Below are 23,905 nucleotides of genomic sequence, written 5' to 3' on the forward strand. Positions count from 1 at the left end.
GTCTTAGGAATATACAAAGGCAGAGGAGAGAAAATTAGACAGCAAGGGACCTTAAAGTATAAGAAAATCCTTCATTTTTGGCAGTTGATGTGTATAGCATGCATTAATATGCAACAGTCCCCAGAAACACTAGCTGATGTTACAATCACCTCATTTTAAGTACTGTTTATAGTAGGGAACAGTCCTGGCTCAGACAACTTAGTGTCTCAATAGGCAAAACAAATTATCTCCATTTATAGAAGTGCATGTCACCCTGAGTCAGAAATAGCACTGCATTAGCACCAAGCTCATAAAAGCAAAGGGAGAGTCACAGCTTGTGTTAACCACATGGTGTATATATTAAATGGCTTACAATAATTAGTAGTTAGGATTTCTTTTCAATAAATAAAATAAAAATGCACCATATAATGTGAATAAATTTCAATAAATCAAACACACCAGAGAACGTGGTCAGCTCTACAAGTTTATTGCATGCTAACCTGGTATATTGGTACATGGCTTTTCAGAACAGCACATCAGTATTGTTCAGAATACAGCAGAACAGGTGTGTCCATGGATAGAACAAGGACTGGTATCTCCCCCAGGCTTTCAGAGGAATATCTTTACTTTCTATGGCACGTGAACTCAGTTGTCCACTTCCAAATAAAGGAAGTGGTTTCTTTAGTTCAATTTTTGAGGCAGGAGAAGGGGACAAGAAGAAGAGGAAGACAGAAAAGAAGATTAAGTAATCTTAGAACAGAACTGGTCTTGTCAAGTCCTCAGCCTGTGTGTCTTATCTGTATTCTGTACTACATTTTATGACCTGAATTATAAACCATTAGTATTCACATATGCACAACATTTATTGCAAGCTAAACTACTTCTTTAAAACAAGATAATTAAAATTAGTTGTGGTGGGCATGAAATGCTTAAGAAATCTTTCTAAAAATGTTCCCAGAGCTTGCCCTTGGATACAAACTCATGACTCCACTAAAGCACCCTGACTATGCAAAGAATTAAAACACTTTTGTAATTTTCTGACAGCACGGACTATTGAATTAAAGTGACTCATTATTAGCATTTAGCCTTTTGAAATTATTTCTAATTTGTTTTGAGTACTCCAGGGAAAAGCATGTTCAACTAGCCAGAGGTGAAGCTTTCAATAAACTACATGGCTTCTGAAGCAGACTAGCAGAGTTTGGTAACAACTGCGTGGACTCATTCAGTGTCTCAGTTGGTGCAGTGAGATACTGAGGGATATTTATTCCCTGGGGAACAAATCCAGCCTCTGAAACGACTGAAAGGCCTTTCACAATCCCATTGCCTGATGTGACACCACGCAGTTTCTGCTGCAGCCTTGGTCTCATGCAGAATAGCTGCCAGCACTGTACACAAGCCTGATGTGTGAGATGTGTGAGCAAAACTTGGAGGAGGTTACACAGAGCATCATCTGAAATGTGCCCAGCAACTGAGCCAATGATGATGATTCCTTAGCAAAAAATGCAATGATGGATTTTTGTAGATAAGCAAGTGGCTACCAGACTACCTAATGGTTAGAGGATCACAACCTTTTCTTCAAGGGTGCATCATTAATGAAGGTGTGTAACAAGAAGCACAACAGGGCAGAAATCCAACCACAGCCTTGGAGGTTTTCAGAAATCACAGAACAAGCTTTTATAGCCCAAACAAGATGAAAATATACCATGGTCCCTTTCAGTAACCGTCATCACCAATGGCTCAAGTGGCCCATTTTGAACCAAGGGGGAATTTGGACACTAGCATTATAGAAAGTAAGCTCGGACACTGACTTCTTTTGAAACAGCTCAATTACACTCCTGTGGCACTGAATTCCTGACATAAAGGAAAAAATACTGTTCCACTGTAATTGGTTAAGGATAACTATCAGCAAGGCACAGTTATTGGGAGAAAGACCTTTGCTTTCAAATACTGAAGTCACCAACACAATGTTTACAGAAAATATTTTGGTCACGCAATTTCTCATTTTAAAAAGCTATTTATACAGCTTACCTCTGGACACATTTCTTACATAAAGAACATGCCAGAGCCCACTGCCTTAGAACTATCACTACAGGACAAAGTTTCATTTCAAACCCTTTAAATTTCTTGAAGAACATAGAACCAATCACAAGTATTTCTTCTCTGTAAAACTCTGTAATTAGGCAACTATTGTTGTGCACATTGGATGACAAACATTCTGTTTCAGGTCTCATGGTGTGGAGAGAGTGGGGAAGAGCACATAATCTACTTCCTTATGTCAGTGCTCCCCAAAATATTCCATGGATGTCTCTGGTGATGGCAAACACAAATGGACCTGAGCAAGAACAGTGATGGCATATGCCTGTGGAACTTGAGACCACAAAGCTCCCCATCAGTAATACATCTGCCTAGTACCACACTTAGGAATTCTTCCTTGATGAAAGAAAAGAGAGATGGAGCTACTCAAGAATGAGACCAAATATTCATGAGGTCCTAAAAATACCCCAAATATTCCTGAATGGTCAGTCATATTGCAGACTGCTAACAGGTTTAAATAATCAATACAGACACCTGTCACTAGTTCATTAACCAGAAGGAATCAGTGAGAACATGAAATCTTAAATAGCATTTCACATATGGAGGGACGCCTTAGCCAGTCTGAAAAGGGTAAAGGAATTCTGAGGACTCCAGAGAACATCAGATGAGAATTGCCTTAGAGTTGTCCAAAAACTCAGCAGTGAACATTTTTGATAGGGCAACATATGTTTAAGTGTAACAAGAGCTGATTTTGAGCTTTCACATATTACTCATGTGAAGGTAGATTTGACTTTGTTTTCCTAGGAGACTGTTTCCATCAATAAGAACTGAGACACCCTCCTCTAAAGCCTTGAATAACCCAATAGAGGTATGTGCAAATATATAATCCCACCTCCAGAGCTCAGCAACAGAGGCTTTCATGTATTAAATTAGTTGAGATATTTCTGAAATAAACATGGTATGTATAAATCTAAAATGCAAAAAAGTGAGAAAGAAAAGTTTTATGGATAGTATTTACAATTACTATGAATACTGAATTATAGAAATCATAAGCTATGAACTAATTTAGTAAAATATTCTACAAAATCATTTTTCATTCCTTAAGTTCATCAGAATTTAATAATAGTAAACTATGTGAAAATTCACAGTAAATATCTACACATATAATTTTATAACCTTCCACATTCCTGAGATAATGAAAAAATGACAATTTAGCTTTATCACAAACAGTCTAGCAATAGTCATTGATAAACAGCTTCTAAGAAATTCTTTGAAAGTATTAGTGTTTATAAATTGAATGGATATACCTTAAGGCGTTTACAGCATGTATAAAAAAAAGTTCATTATTTTGGGACTCTTGTTAGTTGTCTAAGTAATGACAAAAATATTATATAAGTTTTAAAAGAAGGAAAAATATTCAGTAAATGTTCAGAATGTGAAATAAAGGTAACCTGTACTGTCATTATAGTTAAAAGAATAGAACAAGTACCAATGAAAAATTTCAGCTGAGATTACAATGAGACTGAAACTGATGAATAGCAGGCGGTTGTAAAGCAGAATTGTGCAATATCTCATATATGCTAGGATAAAAAGAACATAAAATATGCCTAATTTGACAGCCATAACTCAATAAATTCTCTCCTACAGTTCTGCTTTTTAGTAAAAGATCTTGTTCACGAAGAATCCGGACTCTGATCTTAGTTACACATTTATATAAATACCTTCTTAGCAAGGGGAACTTTTCTTATTTCTGTTAAAAATTAGTGAAGGACATTGATGAAAAAAAATTCAAAATATGCCACGAAATAAGCACTAGGGAGAAAAGCATTGGTATTATAAAAGAACTTGCTTTCGATCTTGTCACTTAAGATTTGATATGACTGGATTAAAAAAGCTTAGAGAGAGTTTAAGGATCACTGGGAAGAAACAAAGCAGCTCTGAGCTTGACAAGCACTATGATAGTAGCAAATGTCAATGGAATTAGGAATAAACCATCCATCTGGGAATAGTTTGGGGTTGGTGACTTCATCAGGTGACTGTTCCCTACTGATGAGAATGATGAGAGTTGGTGCTGTTCAGATGTTTGAGCCCTGAGTTAATACTGAGGAAGGACCTGAAATGTCATTGGCAGTCCAGAGCAAAGCAGGAATTTCCACTTGGAGCCATCCTCCTGCCAGGCCCATTTAAGTTGCATTAGCACCTCTTGGGCACCCAGGCTATGTACAAGAGACAAGACTGGTGCCTTAGCTGAATAACTCCTGCCTGTTTTTAGTAGATTCTTCAGATACAGATTTGACCAAGCAGATACTGAAAAACGGAGAGACTTCTTTCAGGACAACATTGCAAAAACAGTGTATTTGAACAACAAGACTGAACACATTTTATGCTGATTTGCACTTTAAATACCTCTCAAGATGGGAAAAAAGGTGCTTTGATTCTTGTACAGCATTGTAAAAGTCTTTTTTGAAAAAGCTCCGTTTTTCTGTCAATGTGAGAAAGGTCTTTGGCAAGACTTTCTTTCCTCCACATCCTAGACTTTCTTCCCTGATAATGTCAAAGACTGTTCCCCCATATGAATTGCACTGGCTGATAGGTCTTACAGTGTGTAAGCTTTGAAATTTAAGACAGCAAAGACCATGCTCAAACAGAGATTGCGCTCTCTTGTGAAGAGAGGAGGCAATAAAATCCTTTGCTAAGAAAGACAACTGGAAATTCAGCCCAGTGCAATTTGACTGGAAGGAAAAGCACTTTATCTTTCTGTACAAATTACTGGCTTAGCTGAACTGTGTTTAGTTCAGATGTTAAGAGCATTGCATTAATCCTCTGAACAATTTAAAAGCCCTAAACCCTCCAGAACTGACTTCTAAGAAAGCTACCAACAATACTGATAAATAACAATATATATACATGAAGGACACTGGCTATATTTTTGACTTAAAATTTTGGCTCAGAACTGGTTGATATTTTTTAATATCTATTCTTATACACATAAAACATCATTTTTCTTTCCTTCCTGAGTGAGGTTTGATTTCTTTTAAGACAGGAATGAAACACAACCTCCGGGTCCTTGAGTCCTGCAGCACATCCAGTGGGATTCATTCTACTAATCATTATTTTAAACAGCTTGCCAGGCAATTTTTCTGACTATGCCTGACCTGGGGAACTGTGCTGGGACAGGGAAAGACTGGCAGGGAATACTTGGCCTCAAGATCAGGTTCTAGGTGACATGTCTACATATATAACATGCTGCAATGTCATTTTCCCATCAGTACAATTGATGTCTCCTTCTCAAAAAATAGGAAAAAATATTCCTTCCATATATAAGTAATTAAATAGATGCTTCTAATAAATGTTAACTCACCATTACCTATTCACTCTTTATTAAGAATTCTGAAAAGCAAATATTTTCTCTGTTAATTGCTGGTCCTAAAAAAGATGCAGTTCTCTTTCTCTTAACGTCCAAATATTGAAACTAATTTTTTCCTAAACTAATTTTTCCCTAAACAATAGCTACTAATTTTAAACATCTAATCACTATCTAAAAACAAAAACCAAACAAACAAAAAAAAAACAAAGCGTCACTTTATTCATAAAGAAAATTATCATCCAAACTCTTCAGAGACTCCAAAAAAAACAAAAAGACAAAGAATCTTACTAAGAATAAATTAAAGAAGAAACAAACAACTCCATCAAATTGGCAGCGTGTCCAAACTCACAGCATGTTATTAAATTAAATCAGTGACATTTAAATGAGTGCACCTGTATGCATACAAAAATAATTTCCTAGTTAATTAGCTCTGCAGCTATGGATGCCCTAATAGGTCAAAAGTACATTAATTATACCTAAATGAACAGAAATAATTTACAGGTGGCCACAAAACAGTAAATATATCTTAACACTTCAAGCTCTTGCACTAGGAGATAAGGTCATATATTCACTTATCATATCTTCCAGGTGTAGAAAATATCACTGGAGCCAAGATGCCGTATTATTATTGAGTGCAATTATCCAGATGGCACAGGACAGCCACCTTAGATGGGATTGTCCTGGACAGAGGTAATTGCACACTTGAGGAAATAGGCACAGCTATGTGCTTTGGACTGCAGCACACTGAGAAAAGCAGAGAGGGGTCAGGAAAGAGCCTAGAGCTGGAAGAGGATGGGAGAGAGCAGCAATGGATCTGAGAAGGAATTTGAGAGCCTGATAAACACAGAGAACTGCAGACATGATTATAAAACCCTCAATTACTGAAAAAGCCAAACCCACACTTAGCAGAAAGGATGCTAAATGATAATCAAGCATCTGTAGAGCCTTGCACTTGCATTGTAAGAGGATCTCTGCAGAGCATGAGCATCTATTTGACCAAAATATATTATCTGAGTTCTGTATTTAGAAAGTAGAATAACATGTTAAAAACTATTGGATGTTCCAAACTTGATTGAGACTGAAATTCCATTTTTATTTGAATTTAAAGGAGGGAATTCATGTTCAAATAAAACATCTATTTAACCATTCTCCAAAACAAACCTCATTTTTCAACTTTTATTAACTGAAGAAGCAATAAAATGGAATAGGAACTTTCCCTGAAAGTCCCTGTGAAAAGTCCTGTATATTATTTCTCTATTGTTTTGGTTTTACAAAGACATGGTGACAACAAAAGAGATGGTGGACTCAGAGCATCTATGCACCAAAATGAGGAGTTGGAAGTGAAAACCCTTGATATCCTGACCACCTCTGTACTTCCAGGAGGCTTTGAACAAAAACCACAGGATCGCCAGGATCGCTAATTCTTAAGTAGGAATACAGCTTAGAAAATAGTTGTGCTTGTGTTACTCAATTTTCTGTAACTTCCAAAAACTGTTTCATCTCTCTACTGCAACAGATGACCTACATGAAACTGCAGAAATTACCCACTTCATCTCCAGGAGGGAAGCTAAAAGGGATGAATAGCAGAACAGCTGAAGAACCGGGGAGCATTTCTCAACAGTGCTAACTGTGCAAAAACAAAGACATCTAAGAGCAATTATTTTTGCCCTAATATTTTGTTGATTCTTTTTTTTTGGTAGATAAAGTACTTAAAATCAAGTGTGTTATCAAGTCAACACTAGAACTTTTCAACTACTGAGAGTGGTGTTCTTCAATATCTTTGAAATCAATGAGTTTGTTCAGATTTTGACATTCTCATAGTTCCTTTCATACTGCAAACTCATCTGCTTCTATTGCTTTACTAAGATCTTTATCTCTGGGACCTTCTGTGTATCAACCCTGTGGAGGAGGGTCAAGGGTGACAAAAGGAATCAGATGTATGTTCAGTAAATTAGTTTGGTTGGGATTAGCATAACATGGATTGCATCTTATATTACATTGTCTCAAGTTTGACTGCATGGTTTCTTCAATCAGAATAAATTAATCTACATTAGAACAAAGGAATTCCAAACTCTCACCATTGAACCACATATTAATCAGACCAAATAAAGAAACTTGATTGATCATCCTAAAAACAGTGATTTCAAGGCAATGCATGGAACTGGAGTTTCTGCAAACTATATGGCTTTCCACTGAAAAATAGCACTAGTCAGTCAAAAGATGAAGAAATAGTCAAGCTAATGGCATTAATGAAAAACTTGCATAACATATTGTTGATAATCCAGTTTCTAAGAGGTTTTTTTTTAATGGAAAATAGCCACTAAAACCATTAGATTTTAATGAAGATTGTTAGCCTTGACAGAACAATCCAATCACTTTATTCTACTTTTTGTTTCTCTGTGCATTTCCAGAAAGAAGTAACTGAAGTACAACCACCTGTACAGGAACTGATGTTGCAAAATAACTGAGCAGTAGTTTTGTGACCTTAAAAGCTCTTGTCTCTCAGGCCAGTGATAAAATTATAACAGCAGAGTATTTAATAGGTTCAGTTTTGTTACCTGAATGTGAGGTTCTGCTTTAGAGCAGAAGAATTAGGCAGTGTCTATACTTAACTGTGGACAGCCCAAGGTCACTGGCACCTCAAAGTGCTGTCACACGCTGACATGTAAAGACTGGCAAGCACATTCCCACCTTCTGATTTTCTGATTTTCAGCCAGTTCTGAGATGAGGATAAGCTATTTAATTACTGCAATTTTAGGACAGGAAATGAGGACATCTATCATAACCATTAAAAAACCCCCTCGGATAATTGTATTCTAACTCATTCCTTATAATGAAAATGCTGAAAGACAGTGGAATTGCCTTGCAAATGGGGAAACTGCACTAAAAGTAAGTGGCAACCACTGGAGTTCTCACTCTGTGCTATGAGATTTTTAATACTGTAAAGTAACTGTCCTCACTATTTTCTTTACTACCCATAAAAGAGCACCTCCAGAGAGGCGTTGAAGAACTGGAACAACACAAGTCCAGGTAATTCTGCACAATCATCAGACTCCTCTCCAGCACAAAGGTTGCTCCTAAAGGGCTCCCATCCCAGAGCAGAACTGGCCCAGCACAGCAACACTGGGCAAAGATACTGTGCTTAATGACCAAGACAGAGAGCAAGACAGCCAGAAACTATTACCTGAATACCAATGGTCTGTCAGGGACACGTCTCCTGCTACCTTTGCCTGACCATTTATTGATTTGCTGGAAACTAAATGCCTCATTTTCTGAGAAACAGTGATCCTGCAGTTGTGGCAGATACCACACAACACAATTCTATCAAAACCAGCTTCTAGTAATGCATCCCTCATGAGTGAGCAATACAAGCAGTCCTGCCTGTCTTCACAGCTGTCATCCCCACATCATTATTTTCCAGGTTACAGAAGTATACAATACTTCAAAAGAGCAATCAGTCAACATAAAAATTTTCATGTCACGCCATGGAGAGCTTTCACATTAACTGCAAAGACAGGCAGTATATCATGGCACAAAATGTCTTTGTTACACTTTTCCAATGGCACAGTTCAAAGCTTAAGGCTACTCAACGTGGCAGGAGTGGTATGGAGAGAGAAAACTGAAAGCATATTTCACAATTTTTTACAGGACTCTCATGTTCTCTTCAAATACTGCTTTAAGTACAGTGTTAAAGTAATCCCTGTAATTTAAGCCAAAGGCAAGCAGCTGAGAAGGGGAAAAGACGTGGACCATCCTTGCTACTGTTTAGCTCTCCAGGTATTTCATTAAAAAAATATTTTTATTCTTTTTGGAGACAATTAATGCCAAGCAGAATTTCAAAAAAATAAAAGAAATAAATGTTGTGGCTTCACTACAAATACTTCTCAAATCAGTAGTTATAGACATGTTTATTCAACATTGTAGTCTGATGTCTGAGGCTTTGTGTCCTAAACACATCTTTGAGAACTTCTAACTACAAAGAAACCTAAGAGAAAATAGAAGGCATAAACACCTCTGAAGTCTTCTCTAAAGGACCATAAAGTAAGTTACCACACAACCCCTGCATCTGTCATAAATATTAAATTACTTTTCAGAGCATAAATACATTCTTTGGATTCACCAAAACCAGCACACCAGAATGCAACTTACCCAGCTGTAATGCAGCAGTACTATTGAAATGTCCTTCTAACCAATAAAGCAGCAAGCAGGCCTTTTGGCTGATGTCTGTGGCCATAAGTTCACCTCCCACACATTATTTCTACCCACAGGAGCTGCAACCCAGAGATCAACATCATTTGGTTTCCATCCCCTTGGCTTTGTCAGCAAATAAAACCAAAATGTATTTTTTCCATTACATTTTCTCTCCTCATCTACTTTCAAAAAAAAATTACCATGACAGAGAGGCATCCCTTGCCAAACTGCAGACTCCTGTTGCTGCTTTGTGGTTATTAAGCTGTGAGAGGCCATTCAGTGTCACAAGAAGCCAGCACATTCAGTTGCACTACATCCTTCCTGGTCTTGCTGTATTCCCACTATCACCTAAAAGCTCACAGGTTTTTTAGCACTGTAACATCACTAGAACTCTCCCTGCAGCACATACAGAAAGTGCATTTTGCTGGAAAACACTTACAATTTTTGGGTTTGTGTCAAACCTCCCAACTTTTAGATGATTATATGGGTTTAGAGCACAATGCCATGATTTTGTCACTGTCACACAGCTGTTCCAATAGAAAGCAGAGCTGTTGTGGATGCTGGCACCTCAGCATAGCAGTGGTACAGACATAACTGCCCACAAGAATGAGACAGGAGGCAATGACTGCAATGAGCCACCACAACTCTGACCAAAGGGATACGAAGGAGGGCTGCAAAGAGAAGTGATCACCTTTTTCCAGGATCTGGGAGACAGCCTGCTCCCTTATATTTCAGGAATTTAATGGCAAGGAGATGCCTAAACCTATATCAGCACATGTGATGTCCTGCTATAAAACTGATTTATGTATTGCCAACGTGGAATTGCAGTTTAGTGCAAGAGTCCCCAGTAAAACAGAGAGTAAATCTTATCCTCTCCACTCCTCTGTGGAAACAAGGAGGCTCATTCCGGGGTTTACAGAGGGGTTTGCCCTTCCCTTGATACCTGCAGGTAATTCTCATTAATGGAAATGTGAGTTTAATCTGTGCACAAAGGGGAAACCAGCCCCATGTAGACATCATGTTGCAGTTGCTTGAAGGACTGACTACTAATTGCTACCTTTCAGTAACATACACTCCCTCCCAGCAACTTTTGTCACCTGGTAAATATCCAAAGGAAAGCACTGGTAAATGGAGCTCTGCTCAGAGTATCAGGAGTGTTCTGACCTGTTCATGAACACCCAGTCTCATATGCAGCTCACTTGGAGTGCCTTCCCTGGCAGTCTTAGGTAGCTCTAGAGCACCTTGTTACATAAATTTGGAATTAATTACTGCAGAACAAAAACACACAGAACATTAAGATGCTGGCCCAGCCTGCATATTTTCCAAAGAGCCTCTGAACAAGTTCAGAAAAACCAACAAAAAAAACACCCAGACTTAGTAATCTCAGTGCTGAAGGTATAATAGGGATCTTCTCATCTACAGACACCTGAGGTATGTCAAAATACAGTTCAGGCATGCAGTATAAATTGAAAACTCAATTTTTATGTTGTTTTAAATACAAATACATGAAATTAAATTTTAAGGTCATACCCAAGAGAATTAGTCATCTAATTTGCAGACTGATCTTTAAATAAATAAAAATTGCTAAGGTCTGAAATATTTCTTCCACACGGATAAAAAAGGAAAAAACTAACATCAAAACTGAAAAAATAAATCTTTAACATTTCATTACAAAAATGACATAACACTTGACTACCACACTCTTGAATAAAAAAGAAAAAAAGCAAAAAAACAAAAAAATACATGAAAACCCTAAACAGATCAAAAAAACCTCCACAACTAAGGATACATCAGACAGTGAATTAACAAAGATTTTATTTTCTACATTGTAAATCTAGCTTGAAATAAAACAAACTACAGCCTTTGTAAAGCATAGAAGTCAACACAGTCTCTGGATGGCCACATCATCAAAAGATGCTGCCAAGAAAAAATTGTATGTCATATGCAAACAGTGTTCTTGTCCCAGCAAACTATCCCAGTACAAGGACAAATGCAATGCCTTCAACAGATTTCCCAAAAATACCCAGTAAACAACAAAAAAATGGAGGTAGACAAGTCACAGAGCAAAAATAGGATTGGCGGTGCAGAGAGCATAATGAAGGCAAAAGTGATACAACAAAACTCTGTATAAAAGGGTACAAAAGAAGAGAAGTTTATTTCTTTCAGGCTCTCAAAGATCATGATTTATTAAAGTAAGTGAAAATAGAAAGGAAAGAGCAGGAACAGAGGCCCCTTTTCTAGGAACCTTTTACTATCTGTTCCACACCAAAGGTCCAACAACCTTTACTCCCCTGAAGGACAGGTCTCTCCCTTCCCTGCTTTGTCACTTTTGCTGTGAATGAGCACAGCAACACAACCTCAAGGAAGGGGCAAGGAGAAGCACAGTTTATGTTCTTCAAATTTGCCAGTAATCTTTCATCTGAGACTGTCAAGCTCTTAAAATCCAAAGTCTAGTTTCTAGTGTCTAAATGGGAAGGTTAATTTTAATAATTTTACTGACAGTTTATTATACATGCTTTTAAGTGACAGCAAAGAATTCTGGTAAGTATATTACACTTTTTGTAAAGAATATTAATACTTTTTTCTTTTCAAAATTAATCTTAACTAAACTCCTAGAATTTAAAAAATATTAGGGTTTTTTTGTGTTTTTCTGAATTAGCTCTACTTATCTATATTTTTGATGTTTGTTGACACCGTGGCAACAAATGTATATGGAAAAAAGTGGACATAAAATTGTCATAAGAGAAATTGCCTAAAGGAAAAAAGTGCAAAAATAGAGAAAGAATTTGAAGTGACAGGAGAAAGGCCTAATAATAACGAATGTAAGAAAATAGGGAATGGTTTGTCACGTTTCAACACATGAGTAGTAGATATCATATTCACACATAACTAGTTTCACTAAATTATTTCATGACCTTGGGCAAAGACTGTTTTAATCCTCTGTGGCACATTTATTCCAGCATCTCTAAAACAGATGTCATTCCTCTGCCTCTGTAAATACTGCTCTCACCTATCTACAGAGAGGAATTACCTAAGATTCTGGCAAGAGCTAAGCCAGATTTGAGTCAACTTGAGTTACTGTGCCATACACCATTCCTGGCTACAGGTCTTCTGCTACTGTTTTACTATCAAACTTGCAATACACTATAAAACATGCTGGAGCTCTGTCTCTCTCTCCAAAGAAATTAAAAGTTCCATGTCTTAAACACATTCATTCTGTTGGTGGTACTAATCCAGGATACACAAGTATCTGATTCTGAGACAATGAAAACATTCACTCCTGTTAAACAGAAAAATGTCCTAGGATAAGAAAAACTGACAGCCAACAGTTTCAGAAATCAAAGACAAAAGAGCAAAGCCAACCCTATGCTGAGTTAATAAAAGCCTGTTTGTGTAGTTTTTTCATGTCAAGAGTTCTGTATTTTAAAAGAACATAAAAACTTTGTTGCTGGTAAAATGAAACTAAAAAACAAGGCACTTTATTTTCCTTTAGCCATAGCTCAAACTTTACATTTTACTCTAAAGAATCATGCCTTGTTTTACCAATTTTTAAATATGAAATGGTATGAAATTGCCATTTCTTCAGTTGGACAAAACCACTTAGAAAAACACCTTAACAACAGCACCAGATTTACCTGCCAAATGCATAACAGGAATTTATATGCTTATTGCATCTTTTAGACTACAGTATTCACAATGAAAATTAATTTCTCACACCCTTAGAATAACCATTTTTGTGTACCCCATAAAACAGAAAAATGCAGTGCTACTTCACATGAGATAATGTGACGAGCCAGCAGGGCAGAAGCTATCTGGCCATGGCAGAAGAATAGAAAGAACCTTTTCTCTTCAGCCTAATGCAAAGCACAGCAAGTATTATTAATGTTACTATAACCCATGAACAGGTAAGTATGTTCCTCAGGGATGTGACAAATGTGGTGATCTAAAATTACAGATGTAATAATGAAATCAATCACACTTCCAACAGTAGTATGACTACTAGAGAATATTGTCACTAGCCCATTTTATTGGCTGGTGATCCTAAACACAGAAAATCTAAATATGTGCAGGATATAATTTTGCAAATCTGCTAAGATCAATTTGTTTTCATGAAAGAATGCAAAGAAAAAAATAGGAAAAGGATATAGATTCCTTGTAGCTGGATGATGACAGAAGGAAAGGCAGAGAAGAAATAAAACTGTGTCTCACAGCTGAGAGTCGTTAGAGAAACAAAATTATATATTGATGTTGCAGGGGTAATAGGGGGCAGGAAAAATACACCAAATATCGAAACTCTGCAAAGCTGGTGATGATGGAAGGGACAAGACCCCATGTCCTCCAGGTATATTATACATTACAACACAGGTGGGGCGATATGCAGGGCTCATCCCTGGGACACAAACAGAGCAGCCATGGGCACCCAGGAGCAACCAGGCTCTGCTCTGCTCATCTCCTTGGGACAAAGGTCTCACCATCCTCCTCCTCATGCACTCATTTCCTTCCTTATATAACTGAAGACTTCACCTCTCCATTCTGCTAAGCTCCCAGGTTGCCATCTGGAGCAGGCAATTTCTCCTGGCATCAGTCATCACTGTCTTGCCATGCTCCTAATTCCTTCTTTTCCTAACCTGGGCTCTGCCTACAAACAAGCTCCTGCCTTCAAGTGGCCACAGAGCACAGGGGATGCTCCCAGCTCTCCCTGAGGCTCTGTGTTCTCACACTTTGCAACGCTGCATGGCAGTCCCTTCCAGGGTGGCTGTCACTGGGTGAGTGACACAGCCCCTGCAGGCAGCTGGGACTGCAGCCCCCAGCACAGCATATGGCCTGTTCCTCAGGGCTCTGTGGCTGTCACTGCTGCTCTCAGAGTGCCCCACTCACTGCCACTGCCACTGCCCTGCCAGGGTATTAGTGGGAAGCACAAGTGAGGAAGCACAAGGCAGCAGAGGCCCCATGCTGACTGGAGGTGTCAGAGAAGACGCAGCTGACACATGTCCTGCTCTATCTGTCACATCAGCAGGGTCACAGTGCTTGTGTAGCTGTGCCTCACCCTGACAGAGCTGGCTGAGAGAGCCACATTGGGCTCTCAGCCTCCCCTGAACTCCTAAGTTAACAGGGACAGGGAATGTTACCTTTTCCTGCAGTAAGATAAAGCAAATTAGCTCCTGTCACAGGGCTCTTACCTCTCAAATAGAAAGATTCTGAGATAACACTGATCTAAAAAATACAGCCTTATTGGTTAATCTCCCCGTCTTTTCCTTTTTTATCCCCTACCACACTTTCAGTTGCACATCATCTAAGTTATACCCCAACTGGTAATTCTGCTCCAACCTGGGAAGTCACTATGTCTGACTTACAGAAAAGGCCAGCACAAAACTGCAAATGTGGGATGCATACAATCAGTAATGAGCAGTAACAGTTTGCACAAGGGAACAACATTGAACAGACATTTGCAAAACTGCTCTTTGTGCCCTAACCATGTATCTGGAGTGAAAAACAAGGCCACAGAGAGGAAAGGCAGAAACATTATATGAGAAAAAAGGTTAAAACCATCTATTGCATAAATAATGAATGGTAACCAGTTAAAGTGGAGGGCTGCAGTAATGAAGAGGAAGAAAGGAAGTGCAGCTTAACTAGTTAAGTTTGTTGTCCTTCAGGATTTAACAGTATGTTAATCACAGTATGTTAATGACAGATAAATATTAAACACGTGAAACAACTAAAAGCATTTAGTCTTCATGCAATGGTTAATATATATCAAGAATATATTTGATTTCTTTTGCAAGTTACTATTAAGTTCACATTAAATACCTAGTTCTACATATTTATACAGTAGAGTTTAGTGGTGTTTACTCCAGGTATTGTCATTAAAAAGTTAACATTGACTAGCACTTTTCTTATGTTTAAAATATTTATACTTGATTTTTCAGTTTTCTAAAACAGAATTACCTAAGCTTAAATGTTGCTGTCAATCAACCTTCTATATGTCCCATTGAGCACAGAACAGAATATGGGTTCTATGGAAAAATTAGGGTGCAACCATGAAATTTAAAAATTTAACAAAATTACTTGGCACAACCATCTAAATGCAAGTCAACAAACCATAAATCTGGCAGCATTTTAGTTCCAACTGCTGGATTTTACAGAAATTACCATTAAAAATTAAATCTACCAAGAGAGGAGATTTATTCTTCCTAATTTTCCCAGACAGGATCTCTGACCTGGGCTTTCTTTAGCTTATAGTACCAGTCAACAGGCATTTGCTATCAATTGCAGCTGTTACACCCACTTTGACCATCAAAAATTCATTAGTGTCCTTTCTCATTGCACATCTCATTTCTCTGTGCACATGAAGCACAGCTGTAACGTAACTTTGCACTTATTTCACAGAAAAGTAATTTTTAAGGGTTTCAAGATCATTTCTCCACATTTTCACAGGAACTGGAGAGCAAAAACTAAACAAAAACATTATTAACCAATCATCCACAAGTTCTCAGTTGTCATCAGATTTCGCAAGGCCCATTTTGAGACCTCTATTTTTTGCTGTTTTACTCTTGCTAACTTCTCAACATAAAACAATGACCTTTACTTTAGTCAGCAGTCCTTTTTATTCCATCAAACCAATGATTTCTTCTGACTTCTAGAAGAAAACTAACCTCTATTTTAAGGACTCTGTGCTACAGTGTTTAAAAAAACCAACCAACCAAAAGAAACAGAAACCCCCAAAACCTCACAGACCCAGAGTTAGTACTTTTTACCTCTTCTATTGAACTGAAGTATTCCTTAAGGCTGCTGACAAATTTTTTTACTGGTCCTACATTATATGGCAAACAAGAACATAAACAGAGCAAAAGGCTTTCTGGGTCTTCTTTATAAATAGGGGGTTTTATTGCTTGCTTGTTGCCAATTATTTTGAGCAATAGACCAAAAGATAAAGACAGAACCTTGACAGATACAAAAGGAACAAGCTTATCTGAAGTGTGATACAAAAGACAAGGTTTCCTATTAGGTTTTACATTTTTGAGGAGTGGTACCACAATGAAAGTACCCACTATACCTCAATTACTCACACTCTAAGAGGAAATACCCCAATAGGCAGTCCTGCCCCAACCTGTGAAGTCAGTACATCCAATTTACTTTTACTTTTGTACTTCAGAAATGTATGTAGGAATTGAATGGCCCAGATTAATAACACTATTCCCCTTGTTCTCCATGGCCTCTTTTAAAGATAAAGAAACCTGTGTCTTCTTTCAGTGCTACCCACCCTCCACAGGCTTCTACAGGACAGCTCCTCCTGGCCCTGAGGCTCATGCAAAGATGTTTTAAACACAGTAGCTTGAACATGGCCTCATGTGAAAACATTTTTAAAAATCAAAGTGCTAAATTCAAAGTTCTTTCCCAAGCTGGAACTTATAGTTTCCTTTCATTGTAACCAGTAATTTTGTTCTTATTTATATTTGATCTCTTTCAAAAGACCTTAAGAATAATGGCCTTCTTAACACCATCTCCTGAGAAATCCCTTTTCTGTTGATACAGAGGACCAAAGATTTTCCTTTTGCTACTAGTGTGATTATAGAAGTAGTTCTTGACATCCTTAATGTTTCTTGCTAAACACATCCAATTTTGTGCCTTGGTTTTCTAAGTACTTCTCTATAAATCTGTGTTACTTTTTTATAGCTGTCTTAGTAAACTAACTAATTTTCTTTTCTACATAAAACCAGTGGGGAGTTCATGATTCAGTCAAGTTAGTCTTTAATAATCTTCCTTTGCTATCCTTCTTCCACACATGGATAATTTTGAATTATGCTGTTAATGTCATCTGTTTGAAAGCAGGTCACCTCACTTTCTGCTTTCCCTAAACTGTCCCCCAGGAGATTTTGAAGTTTTATATGTCTGCCTTCTTAAAAGCCCTTGTTTCTCTGTTCCTCTAGCAGTTCTCACCCAACTTAACTTCCTCAGCATTGGATTTTTTTGGATCAGACTGAAGGCTGTTTGAATTATTTTCATTTTTGCACTGTCCCTGTCAACAAACAAGTACTTGTCAGTTAACAAACCTGATGAATTTTAAGACTTGCCTGAGCATTCACAAATTTTTGCCTCCTTATTTAAACTTCACAATCTACCAGACCTCAAATTCTGCATCAATATACATCCGTTTAATAAAAACATCTTATCAGACTCCTGATTTCATGATCTTTTGTAAATTACCAAAACGCAAAAATTTTCTCCTTCTGGCTTTCCCATTATGGTTTTTGACATTTATACAGTTTTTCAGGCTCAGGTTGTGGGCATTTCACTCATGTTCTCCTTTAAGCTCCATTTAAAGTCTTTACCCTAAGCCAGACAGCATATATTAAACACTGAAACCTCTTTATTCAAATGCTCCATATCATGTGCCAGTACTTCTCACCCACAGATCTACCCAGCCTATCTGGCCAGTAATTTTATGTATATTAGACAAAAAAAAATAATCTGTTTAGACATATCCAAATTTCATTGTATATTTTCCACAAAATGCAGTCTACTAGAATAGTATATGAAAGAAAGCAATTAGTTGGGATCTTAATAAATTAGAACAGCAATCCCACTAGAAATATTATGCCATTAGCAGAAAACATTTTTTCAAGTGAAAATAATCATGACAGAACCATTTAAGAATATAGACAGGAAACAACATTCTCCAGGAAGTTTACCTGATTATTCAAATAATTAACAAGTTTGAGGATGCTGTATCTGAATTTATACAACCTAGAAACAGAAAATTAGAGTGAAATTAATCCAGGAGGTGGTTCTAAAGGGTGTCCTCACTAGACATGGATATTTACATGCATGCAGGAACCATTCCAGTGCACTCTGAGAAGTTTAAAGATTAAGGATATGAAAGCTGTTCTCATTATCACTGACGTATGTGGCCAACACTGAGTCTTTTTTACAATTCTGAATATTGTCACCAGGGCCTACTTGTTGTATATGCAAAAGAGACTACAGGACTAAAGCACAGAGTTGAAAGCATCCCAAATGCCCTGAGCAGCGTCACAAATGAGCAGCTCCAAAGTGAAAGGAGCAATCAGTAGGGATGGCAAAGCCCAGGAATGATAGACAAGAGTTGTGACATTTCCCCTTCTAATACACTCCAAACTTTTGAGTTTTTGATTCAGGCAGATATTGAAATGGAATTATTCAATATAATTCTATTTTAAGTGATTGACTTTCTTATGCCATTGTTTTCCTTCAGGTGGATGGAAGGTTCTCCTGGTTAATGTTTAGTTTCTCTTCTTAAAAGAGGTAACAATTTACAGGTTATTATGTATCTACACTTTAACGTTTCTTTTAAAGCTAAAATACCATAGTCTCAATTTAAAGTCTACATTGTAATTAAGGACTGCAAACAAGAAACCTCAAGATCAATGTTTCATCATAGAATCATGTAAAAAAGAGCAAAAAGAACAGAAAGAAAGAAAATTACATCACACTATGAAAGACAGGATGTGTATGATGATCACATTATAATAATGGAACTTAAGTTTATCTTTATAGTAAATCAATTTGTTTTAGTAAAATATTGGATATAGAATGGATTTAGGAAAAAAAAAAGCTCTAAAATGAACTTTGAAATGGTGCTGGTTTTCAAAACTATTTCTGAATCTAGGAATTAAAATAGTTGTTTGTACCCATTTCTGAGCCTAAACAATAGACCCTCTCCATAAAGGCAACAGGTAGTGAAAGGCCAAGCCAAGAGTGAAATTCAGCTGGGTGCTTTGAGAAATCTTGTTTTCTTAAGCAAAGTCTTCTGGCATCACAATAGTTCCCAAAAATACATACACATAGCATGATAAAGTTAGGCCATCAGGAACTGTCTCCAGGCATTGCTTGGGGCCAAGCAGAGAACAACTCTGCAAAACAGACCTGAGATAAGGATCTTCTTCATAAAGCAGTAAGAGCAAACAATAATGGGGGATAAATGGAAGGGGAAAAAAGAGGCAACTGATTTTTTAATCTATTTTTTATTCCAGCTTTGTGCCCTACTGCAGTGAAAGACTCTGCTGATGTATTTCAATCAAAATTAGTGCTCAGACCAGTTCTTTTTCCTGAGGTACGGTCTTGAGTGTGGAACTTTGTTCAAGATCCCTTTTCAGTCTGAACTGACTCATGTGGTTCATTGCATTCTCTAGTATAATTGAACTATGAAGAGAAGGCTACTATTGCGTGTGAAATTAATAAAGGTAAAAGAAGGGAAATGACTGCTCCAGATGGCCTACCAGAGCTGCAGACAAAATTCATGGTGATGCTTATAAAATTAAATTAAGAACTAACTGACTGCATGTACAATAATAGTAAAACAACTTTGCCTATTGCAGAACAGGAACCTTGCAACAAGAGGCTTCAATACACAAATCGCAACTCAAGAGCCAGGTGTGAGTTTATGAGCTCCAGGCCCTTGAAATATGGTAAATTCACCATGGGAAATAAAGAAAACTAGCCTTGGAGAAAGTTTGCTTTTATCTTCCAGCACTTATATGCCAGCAGTACCAAACCTTCCCTTCTCCTTCTCTCCTCCTCTCACTTCCCCTGGCAATTCATCAGCCTTTATGGACCATTTCAGTGCTTTACACAGTTGGGTCTCGACTCATAGTCAAGTGAAGTCTCTGCCTACTGGATTGCAGGAGCACCTGTTCCAGCAAACACCACCCAGTGATGAGCAACTTTGTGAGGATTTTTCGGCAGATAACAAGCACCAACGAAAATATTTCTCCTGTTCCCTCAGTAAAAGAAGGATGGGCTTCCACTCCATTTATGACATAAATGCAGTTTTGGGGAAAATGAACTGTCTGGGATCCTTTGTTGCCATGGTGACCACCCCCTTTGGAAGGCAAACTGATTTCAGTGTGTTGACAGAATGATTTGTAACTTAGTTTCAGAGAAGTGTGCTGTTCATCATATTTTCACTGAAACAACTCATTTTTAGTTTTGCCTTTTGCCTTGTCTTTGGCTTACAGAACAATATGGCTAAAACATGAGAAAATCTGTTGATGTTATTAACTGTTCTGAAGCTTCTGACACTAGCAAACAAAGAGGAATGCTGTTCAGCACCAAAAGTGTCTTCACTGGTTAGCATGAAATGCCTTATCACTTGGCCCCACAGGAACAAGGGGGAAGCAGTTTCAGATACATTGTGCATTACAGTCTGTCTGCAGTAAAGAATCTGCATCTTGGCTTCAAGCAAGAATGTAGAGTGCACAAGTTCATCTACAGATAATAATCGGAAGCTCTATGCTCAGGACATTATCCCATGCAGGAGAGAAAACAAAGAAGGCTAAAAATAATTTTTATTCAACTAAGCAGCATCTGAAATTTACAGCTGCTTCCTTAACAGAGTAACACCTGGTGCACAGGGACAGCACACTGCAGTACATCTGACTGGGTACTGTGTGCTGCAGAGAAGGGCACCCCAGCTGGGACAGTACCAAGCCTGGTACTCAAAGGACCCCAGGAACAGCAGGAGTTTAAATATTTTAAGGCAGCAAAAGCAATTGCTGTTATCAAGAGAAGTCCTGCTTTCCTCTAGTCCCAAACATTCTACCTAGTCCATGACACTCTGAGCATTTATACCAGCATGGCCTTCTGTGTGGCTGCAGTTTCATCTGGATCCCATACCTGAAATAAAGTCTACAGCAAAAAAGGTCATCATGTGGCCATGGAGGTATGAAAAGGGGGAAGAGTTAAAAAGGAGAGGTGGTTACAGTTTTGTTTGGGTGCCAGTGATAAGCAAAAGCCTACCTACCTCCCTCAAATGTGTTTCTAGGTTTGCAGCCATAATTGCATATTTAATATGTGAGCTTTTATGTCATTTGAATGTTAAAAGAAATTGCTAACCAGGACTTCCAAATATTTTGTGCAATATTAATTACTTTTTCTTAGTCTGCTATTTATGCCACAGTATCATAATTCTGTTGTCTTTGACATTTATTAACAGGAACATTATATTAAAGCAACGCAATCATCAAGAACTCTGAAGTTTGTGAAGTGCTATTGCTGATCCCTCAAGCTAGTCATCTGTTTCTCTTTCAGATACTGCAATCAGCATTCTGGAAACTATTACAGTGCCAAATAAAGAAGATTCATTCTGGTGCAGTGTTGCATAGCAGGAGATCATACCTGAAAGCCTCAACAGGTGCTTGGCCACCACCAACCAGCTGTAGCTAAAATACCGTGTTAAAACTATAAAGTAGCAAGCAGACTCTGCATATTAACATGCAGATTTCTGAGATATATTATTTTAGGTGTTGATTGGTTTTGGTTGGAAGCCAGACTTCTCAAAAGACTACAAAGTTCAGTAAGTCTCACTGGAAAAGAACTTTTGGATTCAGAACCAAGATTAGAAAACATGTACACCAAAGGACAGTTATTAGCCCAGTGTCTATGGATCTCAGGTAATATGGGAAAACAACGCTAATGTTTCTGTTCTGTCAATCCAAAACTGGAAGTGCCTGCCTTCACATTTTTTACAGATTATGTCTTCTTTCTCAATTTTTTGGGAGCAAAAATCCCACAAACATTCATTTTGACGTAAAATAGAAAGTTTTCAAAATCAAAAATTTTTGCCAAGAACAGTAACAAATTGAGAGGAAGTTCAAATTATGCTGGAGTGAACTATCAAAACCACATTGCTATCCAGACAAGAGAGACATATATCCATCACAACTATTCCACATAGTAGAGCACTATCTTAAAGTGTACAGAGTATAATTGAAGAGGATTCTCAAATATAAAAGTAAATTCAGATTAAATATTTTTAAATCCCCACACAACCTCATTTACAAGGCTAAAACATAGAAGCCAGCATTCAGAGTGTACCAAATTAACATTCAGAGATGCAAAGCAACACTTCTCCCAAGAAGCCCTAAGGTTTTTTAAAACCAGGCAATAGATGAGAACGAAGCAGATAGATGTAGGGTGTCCAGAGAAGGGCAGTAAAATCCATCATTTAAAATAAGATCTGCTTCCACAGACTCATGAGCATGCCAATGCTCCAGCTTCATTGCACTTGAAAGTAAACCCTCCAGAGGAGGTAATTAGAACAGCAGCTTGGTATTTATCATGGAGATGCCATTCCCCAGCATGTGAGCTGCGTTTACTCTACACTAATACTGAGCATAAATTTCATCTTTTATTGATTTATAAATATTTCATACTATGTAAAATATTGTCAGATTATAATTCTCTCTCCATAAAATGGCAAGCAAACGTCCAGCCATCTGTTTGGCTAATGAGAACAATCACCCAAGCTCCTTTTCAAGCATAACGCATCCCAGTTTGAAACTGCTTTCAGTGTAAGCACCTGTTCATACATATCAATTAAAATGATAATGACTCCGTTAGTGAATATAATCAAAACAAAATAGTTACAGCTCTATTGTTTACCAATTAAGACTGCAGAGTTCACTGGTGATATATTTCTGGGCTCATTTTTTTTGTTCCTTACCCGTTCTAAGACTGGATCAATTTCACACCAATTTAAGGCAATATATGTTTCAATATTTGAGAACTTATATTTATAAAGCAACAAAACTACACAGGTCTCCTGAAGGTGTCTCTCTTTATGATAGATTATGCTGACATACCTTCCCAAGAAAAAGAGAGGACGCTTCTCCCTTGAAAGAGAGGGCCATTTTTTCCAAGTTCAACAAGTGAATGATGGAGATAAACCAGAATGGGAATTCTGCTCTATGTACAGAGTTCTTACTACAGGGTAATTGTCAGACTATTTTCTTTTATATACTAATAATCATTAGTATTTAACAATGAACTCATTATACAAATTGGATTATGATAGCTTTTTATAGCAGACATGTTAAATTGAACTTAACTTCAGCACAGAAAGGAACTCGCAGAAAGCTTATGTATCCTTGCCACAAAATGCAGTGCTGCTATTCACATGCTCATCACTTACCCAGTTTTGCTCAAAATTCCTCTCAACACAGAAAAAAATTCTTCATCTGTATATTGTTTGCTATTTCTCAAAATCTTTGAAGTATGACTGTACCTAGGTGTGGGCCTGTGCTTCTGTGTGGTAACCAGACCTATTTTGGAGCATCTCATTGGTACAGCTCCCTTTCTCTCTTCACCACAGTGGATGCTGTTCTCTGCTTTTTATGAGGATGCTGCAAATTTGCTGTGCCATTCCCAGCTCTTGTAGTTACTGAGCTTCATAGACTCCTCTTTGTTGAAAAGAAAACAGTTTATCCTCCAACAGTCACAACAACTTGAGACATTCCTTCTACCAGTGCTGTATGGGCACCCCTATAAAGTCTCTGGGCATGGATGCAAGGAAACCTT

At 37.6% G+C, this 23,905-nt stretch overlaps 1 protein-coding gene and 1 long non-coding RNA gene across 8 annotated transcripts in view; one reads left to right on the forward strand and one right to left on the reverse strand.

Annotated features, from left to right (window-relative positions):
• Positions 1-23,905, reverse strand: part of GRID1 (glutamate ionotropic receptor delta type subunit 1) — a 482,872-nt gene that overhangs the window by 412,053 nt on the left and 46,914 nt on the right. The window lies entirely within an intron of this gene.
• Positions 1-23,905, forward strand: part of LOC140684430 (uncharacterized) — a 58,260-nt gene continuing 34,355 nt past the window's right edge. Inside the window, exon 1 of the long non-coding RNA XR_012056682.1 lies at positions 1-23,905. This exon is cut by the window's right edge and continues 26,727 nt beyond it. This is a non-coding gene — a long non-coding RNA (uncharacterized lncRNA).

This window comes from Taeniopygia guttata, chromosome 6 (assembly GCF_048771995.1).
Source record: "Taeniopygia guttata chromosome 6, bTaeGut7.mat, whole genome shotgun sequence".
NCBI lineage: Eukaryota > Metazoa > Chordata > Aves > Passeriformes > Estrildidae > Taeniopygia > Taeniopygia guttata.